We start from the raw sequence: 14,191 nt of genomic DNA, 5'->3' as shown, positions 1-14,191 counted from the left end.
ATAAAATACTTTAAATTGCACACTACACAATAAAATAAGCTCCCCAGAATTTTATGCCATGTTTATTCTATAATTTTGTGTATTTCTAGGACTATAGCCATCTACCACACTAGTATTTTTACAAACTTTGTTAATTGTGGCAAAGTAATAACATACATTGTGCGCATTATATAAAGAATTTTATGACCAGAGAATAAAGATCTTGCAAACACAGTGTTCTAGTTCATTTCAGGTAAGATGCCAACATGCTATCAGTTTTATGGCTTGAATATGGGTAAGTGTAACACATGTAACACATTTAAATCAAAGGAAAACATCTCCCTAGAATGTAGTATAGGAAAACCTAGACTCACTTTCATGAAAATATCACAATCTATATTGCTGAGGAGAACACAAATTCTAAACTGAAAAGTATGGATTGAAAGTAAGAAGCAATTCTGTTCATGGAATCACTTCTCTGTTTCCATGAGCAATAGCTTAACTATGACAATTCCTCAGAGGTGCCTTATTCTATCACATGTTTGTCTTGAAACTTGATCTTCCTTTGTTGGTAAAGTTCTACTCATGTTCCGACTTTAGCTGAAAGTAACATTTCCCCAGAAAGCCCTGTTCTGTCTTCCTTTACCCTTGCTGACTGATACTTTGTACCAACTTGTAGTTTTAAGTTCTTCCTGCCAGACTGTAAACTCCATGGGGAAGGAAGAATGTCTTTTGTTACTATTTGTGTCATTATCTGCAAGAGCACCTGTCACTTGGATGGTGTTCAATAAATATTTTAGATGAATAAATGATCATTTTGAATATTGATAACAACTTGAATCACAGTGACACCAGGCATAAAAGTATTGTTTTATAAAATACATTGAAAATAAAAGTGAAAATATAGAATTATGCTTTGAATATCATCTTTTTTTCTTAAACTGAAATGAAAACTATGTAACAGAAAGCCAAGTAGGGATTCTACTGATCTACTCTACTGATGTTGATACATTAAAAAAATGAGAGCCTCTACTTGTCCTTAGCAGTTACAAGGAAATTTGCAAAAAACATATTCAAATAAAGCAGAATCCTTAAGAGAGAGTAATTATGTAGATTTGACTGCAATTTGGAAACTACATTCATTTTTGGATGCTTTGCTTAAAGGAGACAACCTAGTCTCCGATTTCTTTTTCCTGGTTTAGCATGTCTCGGGTATCCGGTTATAATGTGCAATTTTAAGTAGAATTTTAGCCATGTATTTAGTATTGTTTCTCTCTGGCCTGCTGAGAGTTGCTCTTGTTCTTCCTTCTTGCCATGAAGAAAGTGCAGCTTCAATGCTAGAATGCCTCCTTTACGCATTCCAAAATATTTATCAAATGCCTACCATGTGTTAGAAGCCTCTTAAGAACTTCTTGGTGGACCATGTCTCTTGCTTTTCTGTTTACACTGTAGCTTGTGTATCATACTGATACTTTTTTTTTTTTTTTGATAATGTGAATATAATGAAGTTGGTGTTAAGCCTAAAGACAGGTAGACAATTAGGTCCCAGGACTACTTTGTAGCCATTGGATGTGATATTGAACAGAAAATTTGAAGTCACTCTGCGTACCCTTTGGAAGGACAAGCTGACCTCCTTTGCTCTGTATTACTTGATGAGATCTTCCTAGATGTTGAAATCAATCAGGGCTGAATACTGTGTTGATTTTAACAGTTAGTTTCACTCTGTTAGGCATGACCATTCTGTGCAGAGAAAACATATGCCCACATGCAGTACATCCCATTTTTTTATTGTGGTATAATTGATATACAGTGAACTGCACAAACTCAAAGTGTACAATTTGGTTCGCTCAATGCAATTTGATTAGTCAACACCTGTGAAACCAGTCATCACTGCAATCAAATGGTGAATACGTCAGGACCTCGGGAAGTTTTCTGATGCCCCTTTACAGCCCTCCCCTGCTGTGTCCTGCCCAGGCAACCACTCCTTTCCTTTCCTTTTTAGAATTTCATAAAATGGAATTATATAATATGTAGTCTTTTTGGTCCTGCTCTTTTCACTTATTAATATTATTTTGGTAATAATCCATGCTTTTCCACATATTACTAGTTCATTCCTTTTTATGGCTGAATTGTGTTACACGACACAGGGAGATAGACCGTAGTTCATTCATCTGTTCACCTGTTTATGGACATTTACTTTGTGTCTAGTTGGAGTCGCTTACAAATAAATATCTTCTCGATGGTTTATACTTTTAACTTTTACATTTGTGTCTATGACCCAGTGCAAGTTAATTTTGTATGTAGTGTGAAGTGTGGATGAAATTTTTCTTTTTTTTTTGCATGTGTTCCTCTAATTGTTCCAATACCACATGTTGAAAAGCTTATCCTTTTTCAACTTATTTGACTTTGCACCTTTGTCAAAAATCAGCTGCATTAAAAAAACAAAACAAACAGCTGCCTGTGTATATTCAGGTCTGTTTTATCCTCTGTTATGTTCTATATAGCAATTCACTTATCTTTCTAACATATCAAACCACCTTGATTACTGTAGCTTTATAATGAATCTTGAAGATACGTAGAGTAGTTTGCTGGTGTCTCCATAACAAAATTCCACAGACTGGGTGGCTGAAACTACAGAACCTGATTTTCTCACAGTTCTGGAGACTGGAAGTTGAAGATCAAGGTGTCCGCAGGAGGCATCTGAGGGCTCTTTCCTTGCCTTGTGTGTGTTTGCCCTCTTGCAGCCTCTTCCCATGACCTTTTCTCTGTGGGCTCTTCCCCCCGGTGTCTCTCCCTCTTCTAAGACTGTCAGTTCTATTGGCTTGCAGCCCTTTGGTATGGCCTCATTTCACCTTAATTACTTTTTTAAAGACTGGATCTCCGAAAACAGCCACGTTGGTGAGGAGAACTTCAGCATGAATTTTGAGGGGATGGAATTCAGTATTTGCTCCACAACAACTTCAGTTTTTTTTTCCTTTTCTTACTTTTAGTTTTTCAAAGTTTTCTTTCCTTTTTTTTTTTTTCTTTTTAATTCTTTCAAGCCCTTGGCATTTCCATTCGAATCATTGGTTAACTTACCAATTTCTACCAAAAAAAAAAAAATCTTGCTGGTATTTTGATTGGAGTTATGTTGAATCTATGAATCAATTTGGTGACCAATTTACGTGTTAAAAATACTGAGTCTTCCAAAAAAAAAAAAAACAAAAACGAGTCTTCCAACCCAATATTTGGTTTCATACGATCTGATAACCTGTACCTTTTAACTGTGGCATTTAGGCCATTTACATGTAATGTGATCATACCTAAGTCTGTCATGGTGTTTTCTGTATGTCCTATTTGTGCTTTGCCTGCCCCCCTTCATTTTCTTCAACCTTCTTTCGGAATATTTTTTTCATTATTCCATTTCTTCTCCTTTGGTGACTTCTTTCATTGATTTTATATATGTCATTTCAGTGGTTGCTTTGTTGTTTTAGTTGTTGCTTTGGAATTTATAGTATAAAGTTTGAGCTTTACAGTATACTTTCAAGTGAAATTACACCAATGTATATATAGCATATAAACCTGAAAACAGTATTCTATTTTCTTTCTTGACTTTTATGCTATAAAACCCAAAAGGTATTACTATTACTGATTTAAAAATGAGTTGTCTTTTAAATAGTTTAAGATAATATGAATTATATTATACATTTAGTGACACAATTACCATTTCTCCTGCTTTTTGTACTTTTATGTGGGTTCTTGTTTCCAACCTGCCTAAAGAATTTCTTAAACATGTCTTTCTTGCTAGTCCTCTGGTTGAGCTTTTTTGTTTGTTTGTTTGATGTATCAAATGCTTTGAATGGCCTTTTAGCTTGACATAGAATTTACATTTGATATATAGACTTTATTTCTTTTCCTGTTGTCCCATTTTCATCTTATCTACATGGTTTTCTACAAGAAATCTAAAGTCCTCTTGATCTGAGTACTTGTGTCTAATGAAACTTTTTTCCTCCCTGTTTAAAAGATGATTTTTCTACCAATCACAGACTTTGAGCAATGTGATTCTGATGTACCTAGATAAAGTTTTCTTAATTTTTTTAATGCATATTAAACCTACACATTTGTAGTTATAATCACATTGGGAAAATTTGGGGCCATTACTTCTAAAAACTTTTTTTTTCTGCTACACCTTTTCCTTCCTTTCCTATGGAGACACCAATTGTGTGCATATTGTATATTTATTAGACCGTCTAAAGCTGTCTCATAGCTCTCTGATGCTTTCATTTATTTCATGTTTCTTTTTATTCTCTGTATTTCCTTTTGGATAGTTTCCATTGCTATGCCTTTAAGTTCATGAATCTTTCCTTCTGCAATACCTAATCAGCTCTTAATTCAAGGTAGGATATTTTTCATCTCAGTTAGTATAATTTCTATATCTAGAACTACAGTCAAGGTCTTTTTAAGATAATATCTTCCAGGCCTTTATCTTTTAAACATATGGAAAAAAGTTATAATAACTGGTTTATGTTCTTTTCTGCTAATCCTAACATCTGTGTCAGTTTGATTTGATTTTGATTTATTCATTTTTTTTTCCTTCCGTGTGGATCATATAGTCTTATTTATTTCACATATTGGAGACCTTTAGTTAGGTGCCAGGCATCGTGAATCTTATCTTGATGAGTGCTAAATATTTTATATTTCTATTACTCACCATGAGCTTTGTTCTGGGATGTAGTTATGTTGCTTGGAAATAGTTTAATCCTTTTAAGTCTTGCTTTTAAAGTTTATTACATAGGATCAAATCAGCATTTTTCCCCCTAGGGTCAATGTTTACCCTCTTCTGAGGTTAAGACCCATTTGAGAATTCTACCTAAAGCATTGTAAGTAGGGTTTTCCAGTCAAGATGGTGGGAACTATCCTTTGGGCTTTTTTCCAGGCTTAGGTAGTTTCCTCACATGCCTGCACTCGGTGCTCAGCTTGAGGGTCCCCCCTCTGCCGATCTCCAGAACTTTACTTTCTTTGAAGTTCTCTTCTCTGTCTTTGGAAATGCCATCTGTCTCCCTGGATTCTCAGCTTCATCTTCTCAACTCACAGAATCCACTGGGCTCTGCCTGGGTTCTCCCTTACTGTCACGTGGTCCGGAAAGTTTCCCAGAAAAGTAAGCTTGGGGGAATTGTAAGGATCACCTCATCTGTTTTCCGGTTTCTTGGCAAACACTGTCTTTCATTTTCTGATATTAGTGTTGTTAACACCATTATTTCCTATCCTTCACTTGTTTGTTGGAGGTTCCAGGTGGTAGGGTAAATCCAGTCTCTGGATTTACCAGAGATTTTTTTTTCCCCAACCTCCCCAGAGTACAATTCTCTACATAAAATTGTAAATAAAAATTAAATTATGTGTTAGGCTGTAAGAATGATCTGCTATGTTATGTGCTCTCAATAATTTAATACTATTATGAACTCAAATTGGGAGCTTATCATTAGCTAAAAATAAATAAAGTGTCTAAATGCAAACTTGAACTTCACCTGAGTGTTGAAGGATTAAAAATCAAAATGAAGAATATAGAAAAAAAAATTCTAGGCAGAGAGTTTTTGAAGAAAATGTGGACAGACTAGGTTTGGGGTTTTGATTTTATTTGCAGACAAATTAACACCCTATGCATTGGGTGGCTGGTAATTGTTAGTCTTACCCCATGATTCACTTCGTGTTTCAGTAGTACCATTGAACATGTTATTAAAATTACCTTCTTAAATCCAGCATGTTCTCTTTATATTCTAACCATGTTTGTTAATGGTTTATGTAGCTATCTCTTCAGTTGTCATATTTACAAACCACTCATCCTCCATTGCCACTGTCCTTAAAATGTTCGGTGCGATTGTGTTAAGTAAACATAACATTACATTCTTCTGTGTGTTTCCTTCGACTGGTGTCACCCGGATTACCTCCTTTATTTCCAGTTTTATCATTCATTCATTCCATCAACAAGTATTCACTGGGCACATATCCATCCCTGGGGTAAATGAGTCAGTAAACAGAGGCCTCCTATGTGAAGTGTACATTTAAGGGAAGGATACCAGCCAACAAGCATTTCACAACTTCACTCTACCAAGTATGTTAGCATTAAAAAAAAAACATGGTGAGCAAGACGGCCAAATGAGACATACCCCCTTTTCATATCCCCTCTGAACAACAGTAATTTGGAACTTGTCCACAGACAAAAGTGCCTTTGTGGGGACTTTGAGATTCATGGAACAGATTCTGAAACCTAGAGAGAGTCCAAGACAGAAGAGCCATTTTGAGTAGGTAGACTCACACCCAGGCAGCTGACTTGCCAACCACAGTCCTGGGTACTGAAGCAGAAATAGCTCTGTACCCCCGAAGGACTTGGCTACAGTCTTATTTGGTTATGGGTCTTCCTCTAGTACCATACATGAGGATCCTGGGTAGAGTCAGGCCCATCTGTGCATCAAGTAAGGAGACCTCAGTCCTGGCAGTGGACTCTGAAGGAGCCTCTGATCCAGCTTCAGGCTCTCTGGGCTGTGATGTGAAGACCTGAAGGTAGGTCTGCCAAATTCCAAATTCCAAACTTGGTCAGACTCTTGATTCTAGAAGGGCCCTTTCCAGCCATAGTCCATGGTCTTGCACAGGGATCCATCTGCACCCCCCCCCCCATCCTGAGATTCTAAAAGGCCGTGTACATAGCTCCACCATCCTCACAGCCCCTCAGTACCCCTGCAAAGGTGCTGAAAGGGTTCTCCACTCGACTGCAGGCCTTCCAGTTGCATCCCACCAGCAGGCCTGCTTGGCACTGGGATGAGGTGGGAGACACATACACCTACACCTCAGGAGATCCTGAAAGGGCCCTATCCTCAGCAGCAGCAGCCCCTCCAGTCATGGGCAGGGAGAAGTCCAGCCCACCCGGGGACCTCGTGAGAGACATACCAATCCTTGCTTCCAGATCCAGGTCTGCATATCTTAAACTTGGCTGTAGAACCTGAAACAACCATGGGGCTTGGTTCCAGCTCCCCTTGGGCACAGCCAAGAGGCAGTCTTGCCCAAAAGGGACCATCCAGTGACCAGGCAGTAGCCCTCCCAGGAACCTGGTGGGCACCACACCTATCATGCACCTGGTCATAGTTCAGCTATCTGAGGATCCAACTGTGGACCCTGAAGTTCCTGTCCCCCTGAACAAACAGCTGGAGGCAGTCACATCAACACAGGGATAGGTCAGGACGCATGCCTACCCAAGCCTCCTGTAAGAAACCCCCGAACAGTGGACCCAGAAAGAGCCTTGTAACTTTCTATAATCCAGCATGCCTGTGATTCAAGAGGTAGTCCCATCAGCCCAGGGAACAGGCAGGAGTGTCTTTACCTATTGAAATCTGTCTGTAAAGAGTGGAAGAGCTGCCTGCTGCTTCAAATACATAGACACCAATGTGAGGCTACTCAGTTCATAAAGAATCAAGTAAATATGGCATCGCCCAAGGAAACTATTAAGGCTCTGGTAACCAACCCCTGGGAAATGCATATATATGATAAAGAATTCAAAATAATCACCTAATAATCACCTTAAAGAAACCTGATGAAATCCAAGAGAATACAGATAGACATTGAAAGGAAGTCAGGAAAACAATGCATAAACAATCAATTTTTTTTTCTGATCTAGACCATTAAATTCATTTCATTCATCGTGGTTACTTTTCAACTGCTTAGACTTATTTTCAATCACATTATTGTTCACCAAATTCATCAATATGCCAGTATTTTACATCCAGGGTTTGGGGTATTATAAGATGATAGAAAAGATCCCCACAAGGTGCATGTGTGTGGAACCTGAGTCTGATTACTTAGACAGATGTCTAGGACTTTACTGGTTTATTAGTCATTTTTTAAAATAATAAATTATTTCCAGAAAGCCTACAGTGCCAGGTGTTTATACTATGGCTGTTCTGAGTTCACTCAAAACATACCTGACAGAAATAATAAATTACAAAAAATATGTAATTATGTGATGTGATGGGTGTGTTAACTAACCTAGTTGTGGTAAACATTTCACAATATGTAAATGTAGCAAATCATTACATGATACACCCGAAACACACAATGATATCTTAAGAAAGTGGGTCGGGGGGAAGACCTTTCACAACTTAACAATAAAAATAAAAGGTCAAAGGATTTGGAAACATAGGCCTCTAAAAAAGACATAGTAATGGCCAATAAACTTATGACAAGATCAAATGATCGAGATCTTTAGTCATTATGGATGTGCAAATGGAAACCAAAATGAGCTACAACTCCATGACCATTAGGATGGCTAAAATGAAAAAAAAAAAAATGAACAAGAAAAACCATGGATGAGATGTGAAACCCTCCTATTTTGCTGGTGGGATTGTAAAATGGTGCAGTCACTTTGAAAACAATTTGGCAAGATGTTAAACACCGTACAACCCTGTGACTTAGAAAACCCATTCCTAGGTACATACCCAAGAGAACTGAAAGTAGACATCTGCACAAAAAACCTGTGTAGAGATACTCGTAGCAGTATTATTCAGCCAAAGAGTAAAAACAACACAAATGTCCATCAACTGACAGATAAAAAAATGCGGTGTGCCACATACTGGGATATTATTCGTCTATAAATAAGGAATAAAGTAATGGTCCAGGCACCATATGGATAAACCTCGAAAACATGCAAACTGAATAAGCCAGTCACAAAAGGGCACATGTTACATGATTCCATTTATAAGAAATATGAAGAACAGGAAAACGCATTGAAACAGAAAATAGTGGTTGCCACAGGCTTAAGGTAGATGGGAAACAAGGAGTGACTCCAGTTAGGTACACATTTCTTCTGCGGTGGTGAAATAGTCTCACCTTTGATTGTGATGATGGTTTCATGATTCTGTGACTATATTAAAAACCACTGAATTTTATACTTTAATAGTGTGAATTTTGTGGTAGGTGAATTATATCTCAACAAAGCGGTTAAGTGGGAGAGGAAGGGAGGTGGGGAGAGGGAGACATAGAGAAATAGAGTGGGGGGAAGGGGGGCAAAGGTGGGAAGGAGGCACACATTAGGAGACAATGACAGTACTGGGCACCTGGGTGGCTCCGTCAGTGGAGCACTGGACTCTTGGTTTCAGCTCAGGTCATGGTCTCAGGGTCATGAGATCCTGCCCCACGTCCAACTCCCCACTCAGCATGGAGTCTGCTTGATATTCTCTCTCACTCATTCCCTCTTTGTCCCTCCTGCTGGTGCTCTTTCTAAAATAAATAAATCTTTAAAAAGGAAGAAAAAAAAATACAAGGAGACTATGACAGTAGACAGTATTCCACACAAGAGATGACGGTGTTAGGACCACAGAGGCTTAGAATGCTGAGACACAGTCACGTAGCGGTAGCAGCAAAGATATTCCAGAGGACAACGAAATAGGTATCGGACAGGGTGTATGTGTGTGTTGGGAAGCAGATTCTTAGAGGTTGAGTTTTGAATATGGTGATTTGGGGGTATCTCTTCCATATCCAAGGGGAGGTAGAAGTAGGAAGTTGAAATAATGTGTATAGTTGGAGAAAAAAAATCCAGGCCATAGATATTACTTTGGGAATAATTTGCACGGAAATAGTATTTGGAGCCTTGAGTTTAGTGGACCTCATTAAGGGCGTGATATGGACGGAGGCCAGCAGGGATCAAGGGGTCGAGACCTAGGGATCGCCAACAATGAGGAACTGAGGCCAGTGAGTCAGTTTCATCTATCACTTTCCTAATGTTTGCCGGTTTGATGAGGAAAGTTTTACTTTTCTATTCCGTTATCACTTTCTTTTTCTCTGCCCACGGATTAAAATCCATATGATTCAGGATATTTGAAAACAAGGTGCGGTCTCTTTCTTCTGCCAAGAGTCTATATTTTGTGGATAGACGCACCTGCCCCAATAAATAGAGATTCCTGACTGCTCTTACCCCTCTCTGCGCTCCTACAAACATGTCTGCCAGATGACAGCTTTTAAGACCACTTACCTTCCTTACAGGATATTCCAAGTGTGTGTCTTTTCCCATCAGTACAGTCTGGAACTCAGTGAGCTCTCTCAGTCGGGAGATGCAGGTCTCTTTCCATCACGGATGAATTACCTCCTATTATTTAATTATTGCCTTTCGTCTATCTCTTCCATTTTATCTTTCTGAATGCCTTTCATTTTATTATGGGTTCCCTGGATCTGTTGTACAGTCTTTTTATTATCCTTCAGGGTTTCCATCACCAGACTTTTTTGCCCTTTATCTTTCACGATCTGAATTTGGTCTCAAGGCTGATAGTCTCTCCTTGCAATCGCTTACTTAATTGTTTAATTGGAAAGATGTCTTGTGGGCACTGACCATGTGGTGGCCTGTGCAGACTACTGCTCTTGAGTTTCCGCAACTGCTCCTATTTTTCTTTTGGGTTTTCATCTCACTTCTGTAGGAGCTATAGTTCCATGAGAATCATATGGTAGATCTGCTTTGTTGGCCTGTGGTAAGCTAAGTAATAACTCCCAAAAGTGTCCACATACTAATCTCAGGAATTTATGGATATGTGCCCCTACATGGCAAAAGGGACTTTGCCTATATGATTAAGTTAAGGATCTTGAGATGAGATTATCTTGGATTTGCTGTCTGGGCAGCTAACTCCTAATGATTAGCAATGGCCCTTTTAAGAGGAAGGCTGAAGAGGTTAGTTAGAGAAAGCCAATGACAACACAAGCAGAAGGAGAGAAAGCAACATCAAGATCCAGAAATGGTAGAGGCTGGGTGGGTTCTGAGACTTGAAGGTGTTAAGTGGCTGGCTTTGAAACTGGAGGAAGGAGCCATGAGTCAAGGAATGCAGATGACCTGGAGAAGCTGGAAAGAGCAAAGACACAGAAGCTACCCTGGAGCTTCCCGCAGGAAGACAGCTCTACTGATTTTTGTCCTATGAGACCCATTTCCGACTTCTGACTTTCAGAAATATACAATAGTAAGTTTGGGTTGTTTTAAGTCATTAAATTTGTGATCATTTTGCTATAGTAGCAATAGTACAGGAATACAGACCCTCTCAACATGGGGCGATTTTGCTTTTCAGGGCATTGGGATTCAGGTGTGGATCTGAGTTTACATTTAGGGACACCAGCCACAAAGGGGACAGAATGTGGTGTAGTGAGCCAGGCATCAGTCCATGTCTGGGACAACTGGAGGACGCTCTTTTGTATCTGGCTTCTGTACACGTTCAGCTTCAAGAGAAAAGAGTAATCGCTCCATGGGTTCCAATCGAATTCATTCTGTTGATAAAAGACAACATATTATCAGGGGGCTAATGCTGGTCTTCCCCAGGGGATTTTGAAAGTTTCCGCTTTATAAGCAAGTCCAAGAATGTGCCGATTATCAGGCCTTACCCTACATGTCTGATTTAGTCTCTCCTGTGGTTTCTAAATCCTCAGGGAATGACGCCACACACCCATTTTCTCTTGGGATCCAAAAAATACTCCAGACCTGATTTCATTTAGTGGTGCATTACTTCTAGGAGGTCAGGAGAAATGAACCACTTGGAGTTAGGATTGAAGGAGAAGTAGTATTTGTTTTAGATAGTAAAATAAATTACAATATTAGGTAATGACAAAAATATTAAAGCCGGGGTATAATGAATGTGAAGAGAAATTCAGATCAACTGAATCAAGTAGAACTACAGAAAAGATAAATTTCATTTAGAGTGTTTAAGTGACCTGCAAATCACTGAGATAATTCTAGGAAAAAATATATGCATTATATCCACACTGACATTATATGTCATAATAAACAAATATTTAAATGTAGAACAATGAACCTACAAAATTAATAGTAGAAAATTGGGAGGATCATATAGAATGCTAGAATTGAGAACCTTTCTAAGTGGGATACAATGTTTAAAAACCATAAGTGAAAATAATAAATTAGACTATATTTTTTAACAAAAAAAATTATATGGCAAAGAATTCACCATAATCCCAGTTGAATATATAAACAATTTCTACTAATTTCTACTATATGAACAGTAGAAACTATATATAGTATATAGTTTATATAGTAGAAACTATCGTTTCTACTATATGAACAGTTTCTACTAAGAAAAAAACAACAGCCCAACTGGAAAAAAATAGGAATGGATATGAAAATATCAGTTTCATCCCTACAAATGGACTTTAAAAGATGCAAATGATTGAACAGACTCTAATAAATTAATATCAAATTATAATGAATATTATTTTTACTTATTAGATTGTCCAAGATTAAAAAGTTTGCGAACACCTGTTTTGGCCAATGCACATTGCCTTCTGATTCTCAGATTTCCAATGGACAACTAAATGTGAGATAATAACAGATAGTAAACTAGGATTATTCATCTTTGTATTTTTTTAAAAGATTTTATTTATTTATTTGAGAGAGAGAAAGAGCAGAAGCAGAGGGAGCAGCAGACATGGATGTAGATGTAGGCATAGAGATAGATGTAGAAATAGATGTAGAGGTAGACGTAGACGTGGACGTAGACACAAAGGTAGACGTAGAGGTAGATGATGCAGAGGTAGAAGGAGGCTCCCTGCTGAGCCTGACATAGGGCTCCATCCCAGGACACTGGGATCACAACCTGAGCCAAAGGCAGATGCTTAACTGACTGAGGCACTCAGGTGTCCCTCATCCTTGTATTTCTAATGTTCAAGCCATTCTCTAACAAAATACAAAATCAATTTATACCTTAAAAAATGAATAAACTTGGCTTAAAAATCATGTTGCTGAGAATGAGTATTATATTTTATTGACTAAGGGTGGAACTATTCTAATACATTTATACAAATTTAATAAATAACTGAAAGTAGAGCTCTGCCAGTTAAAACTCTCCGTCAAAAATAGAGTTAATTATACCAGCTATTCTGGAACATTCTAGCTAAGCAAGACGTTACAGTAACTATCCTTTGGTCTTTGAGAAATATATCAGATCACCTCAATGCAAAATACATTTTTTGTATTGTTCACTATTTTGACTTAAAGAGATTTTTTTTTCCTGAAGTGTAAAGATTTTCTTCTACTAGCAATATGTTTTCAAAATTGTATATACTAGTCACAATGATCAGCAATGTATAATTAACAAGTCACATAGCACAAATTAAGAAATTTATTGACAACGCTGACTATGTACTTACTTGAAGAAAATCTCTTTTCATGATCATCATCGAAATTCCAACAAATTGCTCCAGTAAATTATATCTGAAATTCACAAATATTAAAAATTTTTATATATTGCTATGTTGTATAACAGAGTTTGTATTTACATTGCTGTGCATTAATATGTTTGTAAGTCTTGTTGCAACATAATTTTTTGAGATGAGCATATCTAAAATAATTAAGTAAGATCTTAGATTCTTGCTCATACAGGAATGAGGAATGTCAAGAATTTATATATATACACATATAACTTATATATATAATTTAAATTTAATATAATATAAATACAACTTTATATTTATTTTTATGTATATAAAAAAGAGATCTTACTTTTCATATAATCTTCTCTGCTGTGGACATAAGTTTCAATTAAAACTGTGAATGTTATTTTAAAAAAAATACAATGTGCTCAGATTGTGGATTTTATTAATTTTCAAACACTTATAAAATGTCCGTGTGATGTAAAGTCCAGTCTTGGATTGTTTAAAAACACATACACTTCTTTCTCAAAATTATCGGGATAATCTTCAGGTATAATTAAAAATCATTAAAAAAAAAAAGACTATATTTTCTCTTTCCTGTAATTCACTGCAAGTAAACAACCTGAATGACACAAAAGTGTATATTGTATGGTAGATACGCTCCTGGTTAGAAAAGAGAGTGAGAGGATCGCTGTTATATTATGATCTCTTTCAAATATTCTGTCAATAACAGAAAATGAATGAATCTATTGTGTTAACACATATTCATTCGATAGGCAAACACTTGCATTAAATGCAAAGTACTTCTGTCATTGATATGCTTACCATTTTCTCCTAAATGACCTTGAAGCTTAATGAAATTCACATGAAAGATTTTACTGTGCGTGTTAAAAGAAAGCAGTTAAAAAGATTCAGATAGCTTTATAAAATTGAGTCTCATTTTGTTAAAAAAAAAAAAAGTCCTCTGTTCTCATCTGTTGAGAAAGTAAACTGCTCCAACTCAAAGTAGTTTACAAGCAACTTTCATGGTCTTTGTTGTTACGTGGCAGTG

Source organism: Mustela nivalis, assembly GCF_964662115.1.
Source record: "Mustela nivalis genome assembly, chromosome: 20".
In the NCBI taxonomy this organism is placed as follows: Eukaryota; Metazoa; Chordata; class Mammalia; order Carnivora; family Mustelidae; genus Mustela; species Mustela nivalis.
The sequence above is the reverse complement of the archived record's forward strand: the minus strand, read 5'-3'. Positions refer to the sequence as shown.